This window comes from Oncorhynchus mykiss, chromosome 18, assembly GCF_013265735.2.
Source record: "Oncorhynchus mykiss isolate Arlee chromosome 18, USDA_OmykA_1.1, whole genome shotgun sequence".
NCBI lineage: Eukaryota > Metazoa > Chordata > Actinopteri > Salmoniformes > Salmonidae > Oncorhynchus > Oncorhynchus mykiss.
Genome location: NC_048582.1, coordinates 55,455,197 through 55,481,326, shown reverse-complemented (window position 1 = coordinate 55,481,326; position 26,130 = coordinate 55,455,197).

Below are 26,130 nucleotides of genomic sequence, written 5' to 3'. Positions count from 1 at the left end.
ACACGTCTGTGGTAGGCAGAGGACTGTAAAATAAAATTAAAATCTAAAACCGTGGCTCTCCATGAAGTTGGACACACACACACACACGCACGCACACACACACAGCACAGGAATATAGAGGACCTGCTGTCATCACTGTTCCGACTCCACTCCTCTCAGGAGGAATCTACATCCTGTTCTGAGGGCGGTAAGTTCACACTGGCTAGACAAAGTTGTCATTGTTTTATTTTTGCTCTGCCTCTGAATTCCCTCAGCTACTGCATGCTTTTCTAAGTTACTTGGACGCTGTGTGTGTGTGTGTGTGTGTGTGTGTGTGTGTGTGTGTGTGTGTGTGTGTGTGTGTGTGTGTGTGTGTGTGTGTGTGTGTGTGTGTGTGTGTGTGTCTTCATACGCTGGTGTCATGGTAATGCATTTCCCATGTCCCTGAGGTGTGCGTCGTGACTTGTGACTTTGTGTGTGTGTGACAGAAAAACCCAGACAGACAGATAACAGCCAGAGCAGATAAACACATGCAGACATGCCTGAGAGGAAGCCTGTATGTGGTGTATACTGTAAACACTCATTATGAAGCAGTGATTTCTGAAAGGCTTTATTAGTAGAAGGCTCAGGATCAGAGGTTAACCTTTCTGATCTCCCCATCCCGGATCCGGGTTCGTGAATACAGACTCAAGCTCATTACCATAACGCAACGTTAACTATTCATGAAAATCGCAAATGAAATGAAATAAATATGCTAGCTCTCAAGCTTAGCCTTTTGTTAACAACACTGTCATCTCAGATTTTCAAAATATGCTTCTCAACCATTGCAAAACAAGCATTTGTGTAACAGTATTGATGGCTAACGTAGCATTTAGCATTAGCATTCAGCTGGCAACATTTACACAAAAAAACAGAAAAGCATTCAAAAAAATCATTTACCTTTGAAGAACTTCAGATGTTTTCAATGACGAGACTCTCAGATAGCAAATGTTCAGTTTTTCCTGAAAGATTATTTGTTTAGGACAAATCGCTCCGTTTTCTGCGTCACGTTTAGCTATGAAAAAAACCCTGTATCCAGGATTGTGTAAATCTATCAGCAAGCTCATTAGCATAACACAACGTTAACTATTTATGAAAATCGCAAATGAAATGAAATAAATATGCCATCTCTCAAGCTTAGCCTTTTGTAAACAACACTGTCATCTCAGATTTTCAAAATATGCTTCTCAACCATAAGAAAACAATCATTTGTGTAAAAGTAGCTAGCTAGAGTTAGCATTTCGCGTTAGCATTTAGCGTTAGCATTAGCGTTAGCATCCAGCACGCAACATTAACAAAAACATAAAAGCCTTCAAATAAAATCATTTACCTTTGAAGAACTTCTGATGTTTTCAATGAGGATACTCTCAGTTAGATAGCAGATGCTCAGTTTTTCCAAAAAGATTCCTTGTGTATTAGAAATAGCTCCGTTTTATACATCACATTTGGCTACCAAAAAAAATCCATAAATTCAGTCCTCAAAACGCAAACTTTTTTCCAAATTAACTCCATAATATCGACTGAAAACATGGCAAACGTTGTTTAGAATCAATCCTCAAGGTGTTTTTCACATATCTCTTCATTGATACATCGTTCTTGGACACATGCTTTCTCTCCTGAATCCCAGGAGAAAATGCCCGCACCTGAAGATTACGCACAAATTTAGACAAAGGACACCGGGCGGACCTCTGGAAAATGTAGTCTCTTATGGCCAATCTTCCAATGATATGCCTACAAATACGTCACAATGCTGCTAAGACCTTGGGCGAACGACAGAAAGTGTAGGCTCATTCCTTGCGCAATCACAGCCATATAAGGAGAGAATGGAAAACAGAGCTTCAGAAATTCTGCTAATTCCTGGGTGATGCATCATCTTGGTTTCGCCTGTAGAATGAGTTCTGGGGCACTTACAGACAAAATCTTTGCAGATTCTGAAACTTCAGAGTGTTTTCTTTCCAAAACTGTCAAGAATATGCATAGTCGAGCATCTTTTCGTGACAAAATATCGCGCTTAAAACGGGAACGTTTTTTATCCAAAAATGAAATAGCGCCCCTAGAGCTCTAAGAGGTTTTAACAAAGTGAAATTTTCAAAGTTCAATTGTTGTGTAAGACAATATGTGTTGATGCCTGGTAACATTATACACAAGATACTTCAATTACCGAGGAGCATTTATTTTATTGTCAAGGACAATGTGGAATTTTGTGACATTTTGACTGTGGATTAAAATTGTCTGGGTGGAAAACCTAAAAGTATTTATTAATGCTAATTACTATGTATTATTTGTATTGTTCTTTGGTTGGGTAGGCCACAGGCGACCAGGAAACATACGTATGGATTTTGCCTTATTGGGCAACAAGAACCAGAATGCCTTGCTACAGGAAGGGAGATCAACTTTTTTTGTGAATAGACAGGTTGATTGTTTAGCAACAAGACTGATGCCTGCGCAACTTTGGGGCAAAACATACAGGGTTTGCTTAGAATTCAACTATTGTTGACAACATGTAAACTACACTGAGTGTACAAAACACAGTTGGCTGGTTGTCCTTTAGGTGGAAGACCATTCTTGATACACATGGGAAACTGTTGAGTGTGAAAACCTGGCAGCGTTGCAGTACTTGACACAAACTGGTGCGCCTGGCACCTACTACTATACCCCATTCGAAGGCACCCTCTGAATTGCACACATACACAATCCATGTCTCAATTGTCTCAAGGCTTAAAAATCATTTTTTAAACTGTCTCCTCCCCTTCATCTACACTGATTGAAGTGGATTTAACAAGAGACAAATTGTATTTTTCACATGCGCCGAATACAACAGGTGTAGACCTTACAGTGAAATGCCCTTAATCCCTTAATCAACAATGCAGATTTAAGAAAATACAAAAAAAGTAAGAGATAAAAAATAACAAATAATTAAAAAGCAGCAGTAAATAACAATAGCGGTGCTATATACAGGGGTACCGGTACAGAGTCAATGTGTCAATTACATTTTTTGGGGGATAGATTTTTCGTGCACGTTAGTGATTGTGCCTTAGTTTTCTAGATTTTCAGTTGCATCAATAAACTGCCCTGGTTTGAAACAATATTCACTTAAGAGTGTCGAGGTAATTGAGGAAATTATGTACATGTAGGTAGAGTTATTAAAGTGGCTTTGCATAGATAATTACAGAGAGTAGTAGCAACAGCAGGGGGGCAATGCAAATAGTCTGTGTAGCCATTTGATTAGCTGTTCAGGAGTCTTATGGCTTGGAGGTAGAAGCTGTTTAGAAGCCTCTTTGACCCAGACTTGGCGCTCCGGAAATGCTTGCCTTGCGGAAGCAGAGAGAACAGTCTGCGACGAGGGTGGCTGGAGTCTTTGACAGTTTTTAGGGCCTTCCTCTGACACCGCCTGGTATAGAGGTCCTGGATGGCAGGAATCTTGGCATCGGTTATGAACTGGGCCATACGCATCACCCTCTGTAGTGCCTTGCGGTCGGAGGCCGAGGAGTTGCCATACCAGGCAGTGATCCAACCCGTCAGGATGCTCTCGATGGTGCAGCTATACAATCTTTTGAGGACCTAAAGACCCATGCCAAATCTTTTCGGTCTCCTGAGGAGGAATAGGTTTTGTCGCGCTCTCTTCACGACTGTGTTGGTTTGCTTGGACCATTTCAGTTTGTTGGTGATGTGGACGCAAAGGAACTTGAAGCTCTCAACCTGATCCACAACAGCCATGTTGATGAGAATGGGGGCGTGCTCGGTCCTCCTTTTCCAGTCATCCACAAAAATGTCCTTTGTCTTGATCACGTTGAGGGAGAGGTTGATGTCCTTGCACCACATGGTCAGATCTCAGACCTTTTCCTTATAGTTGTCGGTGATCAGGCCTCCCACTGTTGTGAAATCAGCAAACTTATTGATGGTGTTGGAGTCGTGCCTGGCCGTGCAGTCATGAGTGAACAGGGAGCACAGGAGGGGACTAAGCACGCACTCCTGAGGGGCCCTGTGTTGAGGATCAGCTTGGCGTATGTGTTGTTACCTACCCATACCACCTGGGGTGGCCCGTCAGGAAGGCCAGGATCCAGTTGCAGAGGGAGGTGTTTAGTCCCAGGGTCCTTAGATTAGTGATGGGCTTTGAGGGCACTGTGGTGTTGAATGCTGCGCTGTCGTCAATGAATAGCATTCTCGCATATGTGTTTCTTTTGTCCATGTTGGAAAGGGCAGTGTGGAGTGCATTAGATATTGCATAATCCGTGGATCTGTTGGTGCGGTATGCAAATTGGAGTGGGTCTAGGGTTTCTGGGATAATGGTGTTGATGTGAGCCATGCCCAACTTTTCAAAACATTTCATGGCTACAGACATGAGTGCAACGGGTCAGTAGTCATTTAGGCAGGTTACCTTAGTGTTCTTGGGCACAGCGACTATGGTGGTCTGCTTGAAACATTTTGGTATTACAGACTCAGACAAGGAAAGGTTGAAAATGTCCGTGAAGACACTTGCTAGTTGGTCAGCGCATACTCGGAGTACACGTCCTGGTAATCCGTCTGGCCCAGTGGCCTTGTGAATGTTGACTTGTTTAAAGGTCTTACTCACATCAGCTGCAGAGAGTGTGATCACACAGTCATGCGGAACAGCTGATGCTCTGATGCAAGTTTCAGTGTAACTTGCCTTGAAGCGAGCGTATATGTTATTTAGCTTGTCTGGTAAGCTCGTGTCACTGGGCATTGGCTGCGCATCCCTTTGTAGTCTGTAGGGCAAGTTGTGCAAGCCCTGCCACAACTGCCACAACTGACGAGCGTTGGCACCGATGTAGTACGATTCGATCTTAGTCCTGTATTGAAGTTTTTCTTGTTTGATGGTTCGTCGGAGGGCATAGCAGTCTTGAAATCGTCAGCTCTACCCTTTAACTCAGTGCTAATATTGCCTGTAATTCATGGCTTCTGGTTGGAGTATGTACGTACTGTCACTGTGGGAATGTTATCCTCGATGCAATTATTGATAAAACCAATGACTGATGTGATGTACTCCTCAATGCCATCGGAGGAATCCCGGAACATGTTCCAGTCTGTGCTAGCAAAACGGTCCTGTAGTTTAGCATCTGCTTCATCTGACCAATTTTTTATAGGCCGAGTCACTGGTGCTTCCTGCTTTAATTTTTGCTTGTAAGCAGGAATCAGGAGGATAGAGTTATGGTCAGATTTGCCAAATGGAGGGTGAGGGAGAGCTTTGTGTGTTTCTCTGTGTGTGGAATAAAGGTGGTCTAGAAATGTTTTCCCTCTGGTTGCACATTTAACAAGCTGATAGAAATTAGGTAAAACTGATTTAAGTTGGCCTGCAATAAAGTCCCCGGCCACTAGGAGCGACACCTGTGGATGAGCATTTTCCTGCCTGCTTATGGTGGAATACAGCTCATTGAGTGTGGTTTTAGTGCCAGCCTTGGTCTGTGGTTTTAAGTAGACAGCTACGAAAAATACAGATGAAAACTCTCTAGGTAGATAGTGTGGTCTACAGCTTATCATTCGAAACTCTACCTCAGGTGAACAAAACCTTGAGACTTCTTTAGATATCATGCAGCCGGTATTGTTTACAAATATGCATAGGCCCCTGCCCTGTGTCTTACCAGAGGCTGCAGTTCTGTCCTGACGATAGAGTGTATAATCCGCCAGCTGTATGTTCTTAATGTCGTTGTTCAGCCATGACTCTGAGAAAAATAAGATGTTTGTCACGTTCTGACCTTAGTTCCTTTGTTATGTCGTTGTTTTAGTATGGTCAGGGCGTGAGTTGGTTGGGTTGTCTATGTTCCGTTTTCTATGTTGTGTTTTGCGTTTGGCCTGGTATGGTTCTCAATCAGAGGCAGGTGTCGTTAGTTGTCTCTGATTGAGAATTATACTTAGGTAGCCTTTTCCCACTTGTATTTCGTGGTTGTTTATTTTCTGTTCTGTGTTTTGTTTCACCGTTCAGGACTGTTCGTTTTGTCGTTTTATTGTTTTGTTTGTATTTTTTATTAAAACAAGATGAACACTTACCACGCTGCACCTTGGTCCTCCTCTCTTTCTCCCAACGACGAACGTTACAATGTTACAGTTTTTAATGTCCCGTTGGTAGGATATACGTGCTTTCAGTTCTCCCATTTATTTTCCAGTGATTGAATGTTGGCTAGCAGAGCGGATGGCAAGGGCAGATTAGCCACTTGTCAACTTATCCTCACAAGGCATCCTGATCTCCTTCTGCGAAACCTACACTACTGTTCAAAAGTTTGGGGTCACATAGAAATGTCCTTGTTTTTGAAAGAAAAGCACATTTTTTGTCCAATAAAATTACATCAAATTGATCAGAAATACAGTGTAGATATTGTTCATGTTGTAAATGACTATTGTTGCTGGAATCGGCAGATTGTTTATGGAATATCAACATAGGCGTACAGAGGAAAATGATCAGCAACCATCATTTCTGTGTTCCAATGGCACGTTGTGTTTGCTAATCCAAAATTATAATTTTAAAAGGCTAATTGATCATTAGAAAACCCTTTCGCAATTATGTTAGCACAGCTGAAAACTGTTGTTCTGATTAAAGAAACAAGAAAACTGGTCTTCTTTAGACGAGTTGTGTATCTGGAGCATCAGCATTTGTGGATTCGATTATAGGCTCAAAATGGCCAGAAACTGTCACGACTACTGCCGAAGGTAGCTCTCCTTTCTGTTCGGGTGGCGCTCGGCGGTCGTCGTCACCGGCCTACTAGCTGGCACTGATCCCTTTGCCCCTTTTCTGTATATTGGTTTCACCTGTGTTTCTTTTAGGCTGATTGGTTGGGCTTTGCGGGATTGTTTGATGTACGTGTGTACACGTCTGTGTGTCACGGTTTTCCCATTTGCTTGGGTTTTTGTTGGGGCATTTGTTTGGGTCATTTGTTTTGGTGGGGTTGTTTCGTAGGGTTGGCGTATGTTCACCGTTGTTGTGCATTAAAAGGTATTAGCACTACCCTGAACTCACTGCTTCCTGCGCCTGACTTCTCACCCACTACACCCCGGACGTTACAGAAACAAATAACTTTCTTCTGAAACTCGTCAGTCTATTCTTGTTCTGAGAAATTAAGGCTATTCAATGCAAGAAATTGTCAAGAAACTGAAGATCTGAAGATACAACGCTGTGTACAACTCCCTTCACAGAACAGAGCAAACTGGCCTTAACCAGAATAGAAAGAGGAGTGGGAGGCCCCGGTGCACAACTGAGCAAGAGGACAAGTACATTAGAGTGTCTAGTTTGAGAAACAGAATCCTCACAAGTCCTCAACTGGCAGCTTCCTTAAATAGTACCTGCAAAACACCAGTCTCAACATCAACAGTGAAGAGGAGACTCTGGGATGCTGGCCTTCTAGGCAGAGTTCCTCTGTCCAGTGTGTGCGTTCTTTTGCCCATCTTAATCTTTTCTTTTTATTGGCCAATCTGAGATATGGCTTTTTCTTTGTAACTCTGCCTAGAAGGCCAGCATCCCAGAGTTGTCTCCAAATGATTATTGAAAGCATAAATACATTTACACACTGAGATAATTTTTGACATATGAGCATAGATGCGACATCAGTCAAAACAAATCAATAATACGATCAAACTAGCTAAAACAAGTCACCTACTATGCTCCACAAGGCAGCTTATTGTCATTGTTGCTAGCTATCTGACCATTGCGTATCATAACAAACCTTCTGCCCCATTGATCATCAGACATAATATCCACAACATCATGTAACCCCGCCTATGAATCCAGCAAGTTATTAGCAATGCCTACGTACCTTTCTAACTAACTGCCTAACCTCTCCACTAACTACCTTTCCTTTATTGTTTTACTCAACCTATAGTTGTAAAATGTAACATGAATGATTTAATTCACTATAAGAACCTTTTTATATCAGAAACAATGTTCTGAATCATTACTTTGAAGAAAGTTTATCTATAGTCTAGGGGACTGTGGATTGAAGACAGTGTGGAAGTCTTTCCTTACTGACACAAACCCTCTGTGGATTTATATGCAACATCCATCCTCTCCTCTGCAATCCACCAGCACTGTGTGTGTTTACAGCATTGATAAAATGGTACATTTCTGTATAGCCATTGAGGAGACAAAAAAAGATAAGGTGTTGTGGAGAGCTAACTCACAGATTTGGACCATGATAAAACATTGCATTTGTTCTGTGTCAAAGACAGGGTTTTGGATTGTGAAAATATGTGTTTTTTTTGTTGTTGAAAGATTAGGTAATCATTCATAAAGGTTAGTATAGCACTGATAAAAAGTTACAATACAGCTTTGTCATTGTTGAGTTAATGGAGAGACTATGTGGCAGCCATTTAGATTTTACCCCATGGTTCTCTATTCTGACCACAACTTTGTATGTCTAAGCCAACAGACAAGAGAGCACAGTGTTTGCTTAGAATAATTATTGTCAACATTCCAGTCAAAAGGCTCAGATACTGTATCTCTGTAGAAATTAGTTGAGTTGACGACGAGTTTGTTGACAAGTATGATGCATATAATAATTTTGTATTTATTTAATGCTTTTAACTTCAGCTATACCCTATGGTATACAACCCATGGCATACAAGGATGTGCCAGCAGTCTCTTGGGACATTCACTGGGACCTTCATCTGCAGACAGGCTTCCGCAGCTCTCTGTATCTGAGGACAGACATCACGAAGAAACAGGCTTCATTGTATTACAATTAGACAGCCCTGACTATTATCTCTGTCTTTTTTCATAGTTTTCCTCTCTAGGGATTAAAACTGGAGAATATGTTCATAATGTCCTCCCACAACCTGCCTTGTCTAACTAGTAAACCTACGCCCTTTTCTGACAGCTGGAGCAGAACATCCTTTCACCCTCTTCCATGGCTGTTTTCTACAAATACATTTGGATTATGAGTTTTTAATTTACACTGATAAATAGGCCTACATCAAGATAACAAGCTAGTATGAAGTGAACTAGCTGATGATATTTCACTTATGTAAAGTATGTAAAGCTGGCTAGCCAACTAGCAGGCCATTAGCCTACACATGGTGGCCTGCTGTAGCTAGCTATTTTCAAAATGTATTTTACTTGCTTGAATAGCTTCAGGCAAAAAATTTTGCAGCAAAGAATTGTCAAGGAGGCATCATTTCTAGTCGAATCATACCGTGAGGCCAACAAACTTTACCTCTCCACTTACTGACGGGTGCCACCAAGGATTTTGGGTCCCATGAAAAGATATCACATTGGGCCCCACCAGCACAGGCCACACCAACCAAGTGCAATTGCTGTAACCACACACTTCCAGAACTCAATCGGCCCATTCAAAGCTTCAAATAACTCTACCTTTGCAGGCTTGCAACTTTCTTGTAGTCCAATATTTACTGTAGGATATTTCCTGCCAGTGAGCTGTGAAAATATAACACTGTGCGGACATGCATGCAACATTCTGCATACAGTGGAAATCACTATTTGACGTAAGACTGATACCCTCTATAAGAAATGTGCTAAAGGCCGTCTTTTACAGTCTAAATGTCATTTTAATGGTAACATTTTGAATGGAAAATTCTCTTAAAATTAACAAATAACTTAAAATAAAAATAACCTCATCAATTAAAATGAATTAACATTATCATCTACAAAATGCTATAACAAACAAAATAATAAAATCAGCAGCAGATTTTTGAACTAAATATACAACTAGAACATAAGCGGATGTAAAAGTGAAATTGGAAAATGGAAAACTAAATGAAAATGCATATGCATATGCCACTCAGCCATCATTCATCCATATACTTATATGTACATATTCTCATTCACCCCTTTAGATTTGTGTGTATTAGGTAGTTGTTGGGGAATTGTTAGATTACGTGTTAGATATTACTGCACTGCATTACTGCATCGAAACTAGAGGCACAAGCATTTTGCTACACTTTCCTTAACATCTGCTAACTATTTGTATGTGACCAATAACATTTTATTTGATTTACAGAGGCCCTCTGGATGTTTACTTTTTGCCAAAAACAAGAAAAGAAAAGGAAAAGCGTCAATTTTATTTGTACATTGTAAATAAAATATTATGTTAATGATGATAGGTTAATAATTGAATATTGAAAATGTTTTACCTAATGTTCTAATAATTTTTTAGGGCCCCTGTCAGTCACAGGCCCTTAGAATCGTCCTAACATTTAACCCCCATATGGCACCCCTGCCTACAGAGATGCCCTCAGTGCTGCCAGGTCTGCCAGGTCTATCTACTTCTCCAATATCATCAACAGCTCCAATAATAAATCATGGACTCAGTACTCCACTGTCAGCAAATTACTTCAGCCCCGTGATGACTCCTTTTCTTTTCCTCCACTGGTCTCTTCATCTCCTCCGTTCAGTTTTTCAAAGACAAGATCACCAAAATACACTCATCAATCTCCCTCATTCTTCCACCTCTGCAAGATCAGGTCCACCTCTGCCAAAATTAGGTATTCCTTCTCCTGTCCTGCCGCTGAAACTCTCATATATGCATTTATTTCCTCCTGTCTTGACTACTGCAACTCACTACTCTCCGGCATCACCGCAAACTCCCTTCATGAGCTCCAAATGGTTCAAAACTCTGCAGCCTGACTCCTAACCCACACTAAGTCATGGCAGCACATCACCCCTGTCATTAGTGAACGCCACTGGCTCCCTTGCTCCCTGGCTCCCAACGCATTGAATACAATTTCCTCGTTCTGACCTACAAAGCCCTTCACCTCCTTGTCCCCACCTTACCTCTCAGACTTTCTTCTCCCGTACCAACCCACATGCGCACTCTGTTCCACCACAGCAGGCCACCTTGTCATCCCCAGGTAGAAGCTCCTGAGTTTTGATAGCAGGGCCTTTTCCAAGGTTTCTCTTAGGCTCTGGAAGTCCCTAAACCGGATTCGTATCCTAAACCTAATCCTGCCCCTTATCCTATACCGGGTTCGTTTCCTAACCCTAACCCTAACCTAATCATGTTTCCAAGATGGCGTAGCAATGCAGACGTGTTTTGTTCGTCCTCTCGTGTACTTTTGTATTTTTTCATCTTTTTATTTGTATATATTTCAATTTTATTTTCAATCTCTTCTCAATTTTAGTTCAATTTCACCTTCCGGTAACCTGCCTCATCCAATGTGATATGTAACCGCTATTATTTGTAATTTTTAGACCTTATAGCAGGAACCACAGCCATCAGAAGCTAACCAGCTAATTAGCTACAAGCTATTTAGTCTTTGTTTACCTTCTGCACAGGTACCAGCCCTTTTTTAAAATATATATATATTTTTTTGCCCACCTCCCGGCCTACTCAGTTGTTCACCCGGACTCCACCCAAACACGGCTAGAACACACTACTCCACCGGATCCTTGCCGTAAGCTCTGGACCTTGGCACCGGATCACCGCTGCTACCGAGCGGCTATAGTGGCTAACGCCTCTGCCCCGAAGCTAGCACCAGTTAGCCGTAAGCCAAGCACATCTCCCAGAGAGAAAACTACATTTCTACATCTACAATATCTCTTTCGCCACCTGACATGGATCCTTAGTCGACACGGCGCCCCGCCGCACCACCACGACAGGTTTGCCGGTGAATACTCCATCCGCAGTGCCTTCAACTGGCCTCCGTCGGAGAATATGCTTCTACTAGCCCCGGGTTACTAACTTTAAACGCCACGTCGCCCGCATGCTAGCGTAGTAATGACTACTCCGCGGCCTCCCTGTTCCATCTATTGCTGCCCTCTGGACCCTATGATCACTTGGCTACATAGCTGATGCACGCTGGACTGTCCATTAATCACTGTACTCCATTCTGTAAATATATAGATATTTTTTTGTTTTTTTGTTTTGTTTATCTGCCGGCCCCAGCGGCGAACTCAGACTCTGTGTGTAGTTAACCGACCCTGTGCCCATTCATCGCCATTTTACCTGTTGTTGTTTTAGCTGATTAGCTGTTGTTGTCTTAGCTAGCTCTCCAAATCAACACCTGTGATTACTTTATGCCTCGCTGTATGTCTCTCTCATATGTCAATATGCCTTGTATACTGTTGTTTAGGTTAGTTATCATTGTTTTAGTTTACAATGGAGCCCCTAGTTCCACTCATTATACCTCTGATACCTACTTTTTCCCACCTCCCACACATGCGGTGACCTCGCGCATTATAACCAGCTTATCCAGAGATACAACCTCTCTTGTCATCACTCAGTGCCTGGGCTTACCCCCGCTGTACCCGCACCCCACCATACCCCTGTCTGCACATTATGCCCTGATTCTATTCTACCACGCACAGAAATCTGCTCCTTTAATTCTTTGTCCACAACGCTCTAGGCGACCAGTTTTGATAGCCTTTAGCCGTACCCTCATCCTACTCTAGCCTTGGTTTTTCTGACGACTGCCTCGCCTGGTTCACCAACTACTTTGCAGACAGCGTTCAGTGTGTCAAATCGGAGGGCATGTTGTCCGTCTCTATGGGGGTACCACAGCGTTCAATTCTCGGGCCGACTCTTTTCTCTGTATATATCAATGATGTCGCTCTTGCTGAGGGTGATTCCCTGAACCACCTCTACGCAGACGACACCATTCTGTATACTTCTGGCCCTTCCTTGGACACTGTACTAACTAACCTCCAAACGAGCTTCAATGCCATACAACACTCCTTCCGTGGCCTCCAACTGCTCTTAAAACCTCTAGTGACACCCCATCCCGTTAACGGGACCGTTGTCATCATCTGACACTAATTATTATAACGCAACGGACATAAATATTACTAGAAAATATTCCTATTCATGAAAATCACAAGTGAAATATATTGAGCCTTTTGTTAATCACCCTGTCGTCTCAGATTTTCAAAATACGCTTTACAGCCAAAGCTAGACAAGCATTTGTGTAAGTTTATCCATAGCCTAGCGTAGCATTGTGTCCAGCTAGCAGCAGGTAAATTGGTCACGGAAATCAGAAAAGCAATCAAATTAAATCGTTTACCTTTGATGAGCTTCTGATGTTTTCACTCACGAGACTCCCAGTTAGATAGCAAATGTTCCTTTTTTCCAAAAGGATTATTTTTGTAGGCAAAATAGCTCCATTTGTTCTTCACGTTTGGCTTAGAAATCGCCCGGAAATTGCAGTCACGTAAACGGCGAAAAATATTCCAAATTAGCTCCATAATATCGACAGAAACATGGCAAACGTTGTTTATAATCAATCCTCAAGGTGTTTTTCAAATATCTATTCGATAATATATCCATTGAGATAATTCGTTTTTCAGTAGGACCGATTGGAGTAATGGCTACCTCTGTATTTTACGCGAGAATCTCTCTGGGAGCATCAGGTGACCACTTGCGCAATGTATCCGCCTACGGGTATTCTTCAACATAAATGAGTAAAACTACGTCACAATGCTGTAGACACCTTCGGGAATACGGAGAAAGAGTAATCTGGTTGATAGCCCATTCACTGCTCAATAGGGACACATTGGAACGCAACGCTTTCAAAACATGAGGCACTTCCGGATTGGATTTTTCTCAGGCTTTCGCCTTCAACATCAGATCTGTTGTACTCACAGACAATATTTTTACAGTTTTGGAAACTTTAGAGTGTTTTCTATCCTAAGCTGTCAATTATATGCATATTCTAGCATCTTGTTTAGAACAAAATATCCCGTTTATTACGGGAACGTTTTTTTTTCAAAAATGAAAATACTGCCCCCTAGTCACAAAAGATTAAATGCTAGTAAAACCAAATGCATGCTTTTCAACCGTTCGCTGCCCACACCCGCCCGACGACTAGCATCACCACCTTGGATGGTTCCGACCTAGAATATATGGACAACTATAAATACCTGGGTGTCTGGCTAGACTGTAAACTCTCCTTCCAGACTCATATTAAACATCTCCAATCCAAAATCAAATCTAGAATCGTCTTTCTATTTCGAAACAAAGCCTCCTTCACTCACGCCGCCAATCTTACCCAGGTAAAACTGACTATCCTACCGATCCTCGACTTCGGCGATGTTATCTCCAAAATAGCTTCCAACACTCTACTCAGCAAACTGGATGCAGTCTATCACAGTGCCATCTGTTTTGTTACCAAATCACCTTATACCACCCACCACTGCGACCTGTATGCTCTAGTCGGCTGGCCCTCGCTACATATTCGTCGCCAGACCCACTGGCTCCAGGTCATCTATTAGTCTATGCTAGGTAAAGCGCCGCCTTATCTCAGTTCACTGGTCACGATAACAACACCCACCCGTAGCACACGTTCCAGCAGGTATATCTCACTGGTCATCCCCAAAGTCAACACCTCATTTGGCCGCCTTTCCTTCCAGTTCTCTGCTGCGAGTGACTGGAACGAATTGCAAAAATCGCTGAAGTTGGAGAATTTTATTTCCCTCACCAACTTTAAACATCAACTATCTGAGCAGCTAACCGATCACTGCAGCTGTACATAGTCCATCTGTAAATAGCCCACCCAATCTACCTACCTCATCCCCATACTGTTTTACTTTATTTACTTTTCTGCTCTTTTGCACACCAGTATCTCTACTTGCACATCATCATCTGCTCATTTATCACTCCAGTGTTAATTCTGCTAATTGTAATTATTCGCTCCTCATGCCTTTTGCACACACTGTATATAGACTTTCTTTTCTCTACTGTGTCTTTGACCTGTTTGTGTTATTGGCTTGTTTACAGTTACTTGTATTGTTGTCTGTGACACACTGCTTTGCTTTATCTTGGCCAAGTCGCATTTGCAAATGAGAACTTGTTCTCAACTAGCCTACCTAGACAACTACAAATACTTAGGTGTCTGGTTAGACTGTAAACTCTCCTTCCAGACCCATATCAAACATCTCCAATCCAAAGTTAAATCTAGAATTGGCTTCCTATTTCGCAACAAAGCATCCTTCACTCATGCTGCCAAACATACCCTTGTAAAACTGACCATCCTACCAATCCTCGACTTTGGCGATGTAATTTACAAAATAGCCTCCAATACCCTACTCAACAAATTGGATGCAGTCTATCACAGTGCAATCCGTTTTGTCACCAAAGCCCCATATACTACCCACCATTGCGACCTGTACGCTCTCGTTGGCTGGCCCTCGCTTCATACTCGTCGCCAAACCCACTGGCTCCATGTCATCTACAAGACCCTGCTAGGTAAAGTCCCCCCTTATCTCAGCTCGCTGGTCACCATAGCATCTCCCACCTGTAGCACACGCTCCAGCAGGTATATCTCTCTAGTCACCCCCAAAACCAATTCTTTCTTTGGCCGCCTCTCTTTCCAGTTCTCTGCTGCCAATGACTGGAACGAACTACAAAAATCTCTGAAACTGGAAACACTTATCTCCCTCACTAGCTTTAAGCACCAACTGTCAGAGCAGCTCACAGATTACTGCACCTGTACATAGCCCACCTATAATTTAGCCCTATCAACTACCTCTTTCCCAACTGTATTTAATTTATTTATTTATTTTGCTCCTTTGCACCCCATTATTTTTATTTCTACTTTGCACATTCTTCCATTGCAAAACTACCATTCCAGTGTTTTACTTGCTATATTGTATTTACCTTGCCACCAAGGCCTTTTTTGCCTTTACCTCCCTTCTCACCTCATTTGCTCACATTGTATATAGACTTGTTTATACTTTATTATTGACTGTATGTTTGTTTTACTCCATGTGTAACTCTGTGTTGTTGTATCTGTCGAACTGCTTTGCTTTATCTTGGCCAGGTCGCAATTGTAAATGAGAACTTGTTCTCAACTTGCCTACCTGGTTAAATAAAGGTAAAATAAAAATAAATAAATAAATACCTGGTTAACTTCTTGACGCACCCATCCCGTTAGCGGGATCATTTTCGTCAACCACTGTTGAATTGTAGAGCGCCAAATTCAAATTAAATTACAAAAAATATTTCATTTTCATAAAATCACAAGTGCAATATAGCAAAACACAGCTTAGCTTGTTGTTAATTCACCTGGCGTGTCAGATTTCAATAGAGCCTTTCGGCAAAAGCATACCAAGCGTTTATGTAAGCACATCTCTCTCAGTAGACAAAATATTACAAACAGCTAGCAGCCAAGTAGATTGGTCACGAAAGTCAGAAAAGCAATAAATTAAATCACTTACCTTTGATCTTTGGATGTTTGCACTCACGAGACTCCCAGTTACACAATAAATGTTCCTCTTGTTCCATAAAGATTATTTTTATATCCAAAATACCTCCATTTGGTTGGCGCGTTATTTTCAGAAATCCACAGGCTCGGGCGGTCACGACATCGCAGACGAAAATTCCAAATAGTATCAGTAATGTTCGTAGAAACATGTCAAAGTTTTTTATAAACAATCCTCAGGTTGTTTTTACAATATATAATCAATAATTTATCAACCGGGAATGTAGCTGCACCAAGCTGTTGCGCATACAAAACTCTGCTGGCACCCAGCCATACAATGACGTGATGTGAGCTTTCTCACTCATTTTTCAAAATAAAAGCCTGAAACTATGTCTAAAGTCTGTTCACACCATCGGGAAGCCATAGGAAAAGGAATCTGGTTGGTATCCCTTTAAATGGAGCGAAGGCAGGCTATGGAACATGGAGCTTTCAAAATAGAGACCACTTCCTGGTTTGATTTTCCTCAGGTTTTCACCTGCAATATCAGTCCTGCTATACTCACAGACAATAATTTGACAGTTTTGGAAACTTTAGAGTGTTTTCTAACCTAATCTGACAATTATAGGTATATTCTAGATTCTGGGCCTGAGAAATAGACAGTTTAAAATGGGTAGGTTTTTCATCCAAACATCAAAATACTGCCCCCTACACTCAAGAGGTTCTGATAGTGGCTCTCTTTAGATCATGGGTTGGAACCTACATTATTTTGTAATTGTTTCGTTCTTAACAGAAACATAATTGTTTTGTTCTGTTCCATTGTTCCTAGCACATTTCAGGTAAGATCCAGATTCAGACAACGTGGAAGTAACAACAGTTTATTAATCAAACAGGGGCAGGCAAAAGGCAGGTCAAGGGCAGGCAGAGGTCAGTAATCCAGATAGGTGGGGCAAAGGTACAGGACGGCAGGCAGGCTCATGGTCAGGGCAGGCAGGATGGTCAACACCAGGAAAACTAGGGAACAGGAACAATCGAGAGGCAGGAGCAGAGGGAAAAACACTGGTAGGCTTGACGAAACAGAACAAACTGGCAACAGACAAACAGAGAACACAGGTGTAAATACACTGGGGATAAAGGGCTGTGAGACATGGGTTTAACTCTGGACACATGAGACGTAAGAGGTATACTAAGGGTACGGGGCAACAGAAGACAAACAGCAGAGGGGCTAATGACTTTGGAGATGGGAAAAAGGCTTTTGTTTGGAGTTTGTGGATTTTGTGGAGTTTGTGGATTTCCACCAGGAGGTGCAGATCTCGGGTGGACAGCCATTGAACTGACGAGAACTGAGGACCCCGGTCAGAGACCGTGTCTACTGGTAGTCCATGGATCCGGAAAACGTGCTGCACCATGAGATGGGCCGTCTCTTTGGCAGAAGGTAGTTTGTGTAGAGGAAGGAAGTGGTTGGCTTTGGAAAACCGATCCACCACGGTCAGGATGGTGGTGTTGCCATCAGACAGGGGAAGACCCGTGACAAAGTCCAGGGAGTTGTGAGACCAGGGATAGTGAGGCACGGGCAGAGGTTGGAGGAGACTGGCGGTAGCTTACCGAGGAGTCTTGTTCTGTGCACAAACGGGGATGAATGCAGACACGTAAGGGACCATGGTAGGCCAACAAAAACATTGTTGAACAAAAGCCAGGGTCTGATGGGAGCCTGGGTGGCAGGCAAGCCTGGAGGATTGGGCCCACTCCAGGACAGTGAAGCGGACGGCGTCAGGAACAAACATCCGGTTATCAGGCACCCCCATGGGTTCGGCTGGGAATTCTGTGCCTCACTGACCTGCTTCCCTATTCCCCAACTGAGTGCCATATCCAGGCATGAAGTGGGAAGGGTGGTCTCGGGTTCCGCGGTAGTAGTTGTGAGGCTATAGCAGCGTGAAAGCACATCCGGCTTGACATTTTTGGATCCTGGCCGGTACAAGAGGGAGAAGTTGAACCGTGTGAACAGCAGGGCCCATCTCGCTTGCCTGGAATTGAGGCGCTTGGCGGTGCGGAGATATTCCAGGTTCTTATGGTCAGTCCACACGATGAGTGGATGCCCCTCCAGCCAGTGCCTCCATTCCTCCAATGCCATCTTCACCGCGAGAAGCTCATGATTCCCCACATCGTAGTTCTTCTGTGTGGCATTGAGGTGATAGGAGAAGGCGGCGCAGGGATGTAGCTTGACATCCAGGGTAGAGCGGTGGGACAGGACAGCCCCCACTCCGACATCCGAAGCATTGCCTCCACCACGAACTGAATTGATTGCTCAGGATGAACCAAGATGGTAGCTGTGGTAAAGTGATGTTTCAGGTCCCGGAATGCCCGGTCAGCAGCTGGTGACCATGCGAACGGAAAATTGGGGCGAAGTGAGTGCTGACAGGGGGGAAGCCAGGATGCTGTAACCCCGGATAAAGCGGCGATAGAAGTTGGCGAACTCCAGGAAACATTGCAGCTGCACCCTGGAAGTAGGCTGGGGCCAATTTACAACCGCTCTCACCTTCCCAGAATCCATTTGTATGCTCCCTGCAGCGATTATGTAACCCAGAAAAGGGTTGGTGGAGCGATGGAACTCGCACTTCTCTACTTTTACAAACAGCTGGTTCTCCAGGAGGCGTTGGAGAACCTATCGGACGTGGAGCACATATTCTTGGTGGAGCAGGAGAAGACGAGGATGTCATCAAGGTAGACAAAGACGAACCAGTTCAACATGTCACGGAGAACATCATTAACCAGAGCTTGGAACACAGCAGGGGTGTTGGTAAGGCCAAATGGCATGACCAGATACTCTTAGTGACCACTGGCCATGTTGAAGGCGGTCTTCCACTCGTCCCCTTCCCGTATCCGCACCAGGTGGTAGGCATTCCGTTGATCCAGCTTGAAAAACACGGTGGCCCCCTGGAGCGGCTAGAAGGCCGAGGAGATGAGGGGTAGCGGGTAGCGGTTCTTCACCCGTTATGTCATTGAGACCCCGGTAGTTGATGCACAGGTCTTGTCCTTCTTCTCCACAAAGAAGAACCCTGCGCTGGCAGGAGAGGCAGAAGGATGGATGAATCCTGCAGCTGGGGAGTCACCACTCTAGGTCTCCATAGCCTTGGTGTCTGGTCCCGACAGAGAGTACAGTCGTCCCCGGGTTGGAGTAGTGCTAGGAAAAAGGTCAATCCCGCAGAAAAAGCGATTAAATGAATCAAACCTTTGATGATCAGATGGCACTCACAGGACTTCGTTACACAATAAATGTGTGTTTTGTTCGATACAGTTAATCTTTATGTCCAAAAACCTCATTTGAAATTGGTGTGTTATGATCAGAAATGCATTGTCTCAAACAAACATCCGGTGAAAGTGCAGAGAGCCACATCAAATTACAGATATACTCATAATGAACATTGATAAAAGATATACGTGTTATGCATGGAAATATAGATCAACTTCTCCTTAATCGAACAGGGGCAGGCAAAAGGCAGGTCAAGGGCATGCAGAGGTCAGTAATACAGATAGGTGGGGCTAAGGTACAGGACAGCAGGCAGGCGCAGGGTGGGCAGGCAAAGGTCAGTAATCCAGAAGGTGGGGTAAAGGTACAGGATGGCAGGCAGGCTCAGGGTCAGGGCAGGCAGAATGTTCAACACTGGGGAAACTAGAAAACAGGAACAATCCAGAGACCGGAGCAGAGGGAAAAACGCTGGTATGCTTGATGAAACAAAACTGTCAGCAGACAAACAGGGAACGCAGGTATAAATACACAGGGGATAATGAGGAAGATGGGCGACAACTGAAGGGAGGTGAAGACAATCACAAAGACAGGTGAAACAGATCAGGGTGTGACAGTTCTGACCAGGAAAACAAAAGTTATTTTTATTATTCGTTTCTGTTCCCTTTTAAACCTCTGAAACATATATATATATATATATATATTTACTTTGATGCTTGACATTAAATTACTAATGTTAGCTAACTTGCCTCGCTTTATCAAAAGATAGCTACCAACATAACCAACAATAGCGTTATCTAATGTCATTAGCTAAGTTATACCAGAGAGGTCATTATATTCCAGTATCTCTGGTTAAACTCACCACCAACTGTCATCGCACACCACGCTAGAGTTAGTCTGTCGTCCTTTGAACACATTGGGGGCGATGAAGAAATGGAGCCTCATTCAATGAAGGGAAGCGAAGTGGGAGGAGGGGCGATTTGCTCCTGGGCAAGGCAAAAAGGGGCATGATTTGTTGACGTAATTGTATTCCAAACCCAACCTTCATTCACTCGTTGTGACGCAATCAAGTTCAAAACTAGGTTTTAGATGAGACTGACATAATGACACACATTATCCTATTTACACTTTGTAGTCAGTTTTGACACTAGAATAAATGTTTCTTACTCATATCGATGCAACAAAGGCCATTTTCAAATTGATGAGTTGCTTTTTAGGGGCAGTCACTCTTTAATAGGGAGTTAAGGCACATTCAGTAGTCTATGTCCTGTACGTCTCTATTAAAGAAGAGATCTGTAGATTCATATTCAGGGGTGGTTAAAGAGTGGGGTTGATTCATGGACAAAGCTGAGGAAAAGCAGCAATTAGGTGCAGACCACACACAGGCCTGTAAGTAATGTCTTAATGCATCAGGAAGTTTAAAATATTATCCCAAAACTATTACTTGAAGCTAAGATCGGTGCATGTATTATTGCAAGCCTATAGATGCTTAATAATATATTTATGAAATACCACATGTTATAGCCGTGTAAGTATAGGTGTAGAGAAAAGAAAGCTGTGTATAGAGTATACAAAAAATGTCCATGACATAGACTGACCAGGTGAATCCAGGTGAAAGCTATGATCTCTTGTTGGTGTCACTTGTTAAATCCACTTCAATCAGTGAAAATGAAGGGTAGGAGATAGGTTGAAGAAGGATTTTTAAGCCTTGAGACAATTAAGGCATGGATTGCGTATCAAATCAAATTTATTTATATAGCCCTTTGTACATCAGCTGATATCTCAAAGTGCTGTACAGAAACCCAGCCTAAAACCCCAAACAGCAAGCAATGCAGGTGTAGAAGCACGGTGGCTAGGAAAAACTCCCTAGAAAGGCCACCTAGGAAGAAACCTAGAGAGGAACCAGGCTATGTGGGGTGGCCAGTCCTCTTCTGGCTGTGCCGGGTGGAGATTATAACAGAACATGGCCAAGATGTTCAAATGTTCATAAATGACCAGCATGGTCGAATAATAATAAGGCAGAACAGTTGAAACTGGAGCAGCAGCACGGTCAGGTGGACTGGGGACAGCAAGGAGTCATCATGTCAGGTAGTCCTGGGGCACGGTCCTAGGGCTCAGGTCCTAGTTGAAACTGGAGCAGCAGCACGGCCAGGTGGACTGGGGACAGCAAGGAGTCATGTCAGGTAGTCCTGGGGCATGGTCCTAGGGCTCAGATCCTCCGAGAGAGAGAAAGAAAGAGAGAAGGAGAGAATTAGAGAACGCACACTTAGATTCACACAGGACACCGAATAGGACAGGAGAAGTACTCAATAATCAGTAATCAGTAATCAGTAATCAACCCACTCAGGTGACGCACCCCTTCCAGGGACGGCATGAGAGAGCCCCAGTAAGCCAGTGACTCAGCCCCTGTAATAGGGTTAGAGGCAGAGAATCCCAGTGGAAAGAGGGGAACCGGCCAGGCAGAGACAGCAAGGGCGGTTCGTTGCTCCAGAGCCTTTCCGTTCACCTTCCAAACCTGGGCCAGACTACACTCAATCATATGACCCACTGAAGAGATGAGTCTTCAGTAAAGACTTAAAGGTTGAGACCGAGTTTGCGTCTCTGACATGGGTAGGCAGACCGTTCCATAAAAATGGATCTCTATAGGAGAAAGCCCTGCCTCCAGCGGTTTGCTTAGAAATTCTAGGGACAATTAGGAGGCCTGCGTCTTGTGACCGTAGCGTACGTGTAGGTATGTACGGCAGGACCAAATCAGAGAGATAGGTAGGAGCAAGCCCATGTAATGCTTTGTAGGTTAGCAGTAAAACCTTGAAATCAGCCCTTGCTTTGACAGGAAGCCAGTGTAAAGAGGCTAGCACTGGAGTAATATGATCAACTTTTTTGGTTCTAGTCAGGATTCTAGCAGCAGTATTTAGCACTAACTGAAGTTTATTTAGTGCTTTATCTGGGTAGCCGGAAAGTAGAGCATTGCAGTAGTCTAACCTAGAAGTGACAAAGCATGGATACATTTTTCTGCATCATTTTGCAATGTTACGTAGATGGAAAAAAGCTGTCCTTGAAATGGTCTTGATATGTTCTTCAAAAGAGAGATCAGGGTCCAGAGTAACGCCGAGGTCCTTCACAGTTTTATTTGAGACGACTGTACAACCATTAAGATTAATTGTCAGATTCAACAGAAGATATCTTTGTTTCTTGGGACCTAGAACAAGCATCTCTGTTTTGTCCGAGTTTAAAAGTAGAACGTTTGCAGCCATCCACTTCCTTATGTCTGAAACACATGCTTCTAGCAAGGGCAATTTTGGGGCTTCACCATGTTTCATTGAAATGTACAGCTGTGTGTCATCCGCATAGCAGTGAAAGTTAACATTATGTTTTCGAATAACATCCCCAAGAGGTAAAATATATAGTGAAAACAATAGTGGTCCTAAAACGGAACCTTGAGGAACACCAAAATTTACAGTTGATTTGTCAGAGGACAAACCATTCACACAGACAAACTGATATCTTTCCGACAGATAAGATCTAAACCAGGCCTGATTTGGGTTTCCAATCTCTCCAAAAGAATGTGGTGATCGATGGTATCAAAAGCAGCACTAAGGTCTAGGAGCACGAGGACAGATGCAGAGCCTCGGTCCGATGCCATTAAAATGTAATTTACCACCTTCACAAGTGCCGTCTCAGTGCTATGATTTGGTCTAAAACCAGACAGAAGCATTTCGTATACATTGTTTGTCTTCAGGAAGGCAGTGAGTTGCTGCGCAACAGCCTTTTCTAAAATTTTTGAGAGGAATGGAAGATTCGATATAGGCCGATAGTTTTTTATATTTTCTGGGTCAAGGTTTGGCTTTTTCAAGAGAGGCTTTATTACTGCCACTTTTAGTGAGTTTGGTACACATCTGGTGGATAGAGAGCCGTTTATTATGTTCAACATAGGAGGGCCAAGCACAGGAAGCAGCTCTTTCAGTAGTTTAGTTGGAATAGGGTCCAGTATGCAGCTTGAAGGTTTAGAGGCCATGATTATTTTCATCATTGTGTCAAGAGATATAGTACTAAAACACTTGAGCCTCCTCTCTTGATCCTAGGTCCTGGCAGAGTTGTGCAGACTCAGGACAACTGAGCTTTGAAGGAATACGCAGATTTAAAGAGGAGTCCGTAATTTTCTTTCTAATAATCATAATCTTTTCCTCAAAGAAGTTCATGAATTTATCACTGCTATAGTGAAAGTCATCCTCTCTTGGGGAATGCTGCTTTTTAGTTAGCTTTGCGACAGTATCAAAAAGGAATTTCGGATTGTTCTTATTTTCCTCAATTAAGTTAGAAAAATAGGATGATCGAGCAGCAGTAAGGGCTCTTCGGTACTGAACGGTACTGTCTTTCCAAGCTAGTCGGAAGACTTCCAGTTTGGTGTGGCGCCATTTCCATTCCAATTTTCTGGAAGCTTGCTTCAGAGCTCGGGTATTTTCTGTGTACCAGGGAGCTAGTTTCTTATGAGAAATGTTTTTAGTTTTTAGGGGTGCAGCTGCATCTAGGGTATTGCGCAAGGTGAAATTGAGTTCCTCAGTTAGGTGGTTAACTGATTTTTGTCCTCTGGCGTCCTTGGGTAGACAGGGGGAATCTGGAAGGACATCAAGGAATCTTTGTGTTGTCTGTGAATTTATAGCACGACTTTTGATGTTCCTTGGTTGGGGTCTGAGCAGATTATTTGTTGCAATTGCAAACGTAATAAAATGGTGGTCCGATAGTCCAGGGTTATGAGGAAAAACATTAAGATCCACAACATTTATTCCATGGGACAAAACTAGGTCTAGCGTATGACTGTGACAGTGAGTGGGTCCAGAGACATGTTGGACAAAACCCACTGAGTCGATGATGGCTCCGAAAGCCTTTTGGAGTGGGTCTGTGGACTTTTCCATGTGAATATTAAAGTCACCAAAGATTAGAATATTATCTGCTATGACTACAAGGTCCGATAGGAATTCAGGGAACTCAGTGAGAAACGCTGTATATGGCCCAGGAGGCCTGTAAACAGTAGCTATAAAAAGTGATTGAGTAGGCTGCATAAATTTCATGACTAGAAGCTCAAAAGACGAAAACATATTTTTTTTTGTCAATTGAAATTTGCTATCGTAAATGTTAGCAACACCTCCGCCTTTGCGGGATGCACGGGGGATATGGTCACTAGTGTAGCCAGGAGGTGAGGCCTCATTTAACGCAGTAAATTCATCAAGCTTAAGCCATGTTTCAGTCAGGCCAATCACATCAAGATTATGATCAGTGATTAGTTCATTGACTATAATTGCCTTTGAAGTAAGGGATCTAACATTAAGTAGCCCTATTTTGAGATGTGAGGTATCATGATCTCTTTCAATAATGACAGGAATGGAGGTGGTCTTTATCCTAGTGAGATTGCTAAGGCGAACACCACCATGTTTAGTTTTGCCCAACCTAGGTCGAGGCACAGACACGGTCTCAATGGTGATAGCTGTGCTGACTACACTGACTGTGCTAGTGGCAGACTCCACTATGCTGGCAGGCTGGCTAACAGCCTGCTGCCTGGCCTGCACCCTATTTCATTGTGGAGCTAGAGGAGTTAGAGCCCTGTCTATGTTGGTAGATAAGATGAGAGCACCCCTCCAGCTAGGATGGAGTCCGTCACTCCTCAGCAGGTCAGGCTTGGTCCTGTTTGTGGGTGAGTCCCAGAAAGAGGGCCAATTATCTACAAATTCTATCTTTTGGGAGGGGCAGAAAAGTTTTCAACCAGCGATTGAGTTGTGAGACTCTGCTGTAGAGATCATCACTCCCCCTAACTGGGAGGGGGCCAAAGACAATTACTCGATGCCGACACATCTTTCTAGCTGATTTACACGCAGAAGCTATGTTGCGCTTGGTGATCTCTGACTGTTTCATCCTAACATCGTTGGTGCCGACGTGGATAACAATATCTCTATACTCGGCAGTTTTAGCTTTAGCCAGCACCATCTTCAGATTAGCCTTAACGTCGGTAGCCCTGCCCCCTGGTAAACAAGGCTGGATGATTAGTTTTAAGTCTAATACTGCGGGTAATGGAGTCGCCAATGACTAGAGTTTTCAATTTTGTCAGAGCTAATGGTGGGAAGCTTCGGCGTCTCAGACCCCGTAACGGGAGGAGTAGAGACCAGAGAAGACTCGGCCTCTGACTCCTACCTGCTGCTTAATGGGGAAAACCGGTTGAAAGTTTCTGTCAGCTGAATGAGCGACACCGGTTGAGCGTTCCTACAGCATTTCCTTCCAGAAACCGTGAGAAAGTTGTCCAGCTGCGGCGACTGTGCCAGGGGATTTATACTACTATCTTTACTTACTGGTGGCACAGACGCTGTTTCATCCTTTCCTACACTGAAATGACCCTTGCCTAACGATTGCGTCTGAAGCTGGGCTTGTAGCACAGCTATCCTCGCCGTAAGGCAAGTACAGCGACTGCAATTAGAAGGCATCATGTTAATGTTACTACTTAGCTTCGGCTGTTGGAGGTCCTGACGAATCGTGTCCAGATAAAGCGTCCGGAGTGAAAAAGTTGAGGAAAAAAAACAAAAATATAAACCGTAAAGTTGTCAGGTAGCAAAATAGGTTGGCAACAAAACGCACAGCAACTCGAAAACAAGTCTGCAAGTTGTATGTGTGCCATTCATAGGGTGAATGGGCAAGACAAAATATTGAAGTGCCTTTGAACAGGGTATGGTAGTAGGTGCCAGGGGCATCGGTTTGAGTGTGTCAAGAAGTGCACATGTATTCATGTGGTT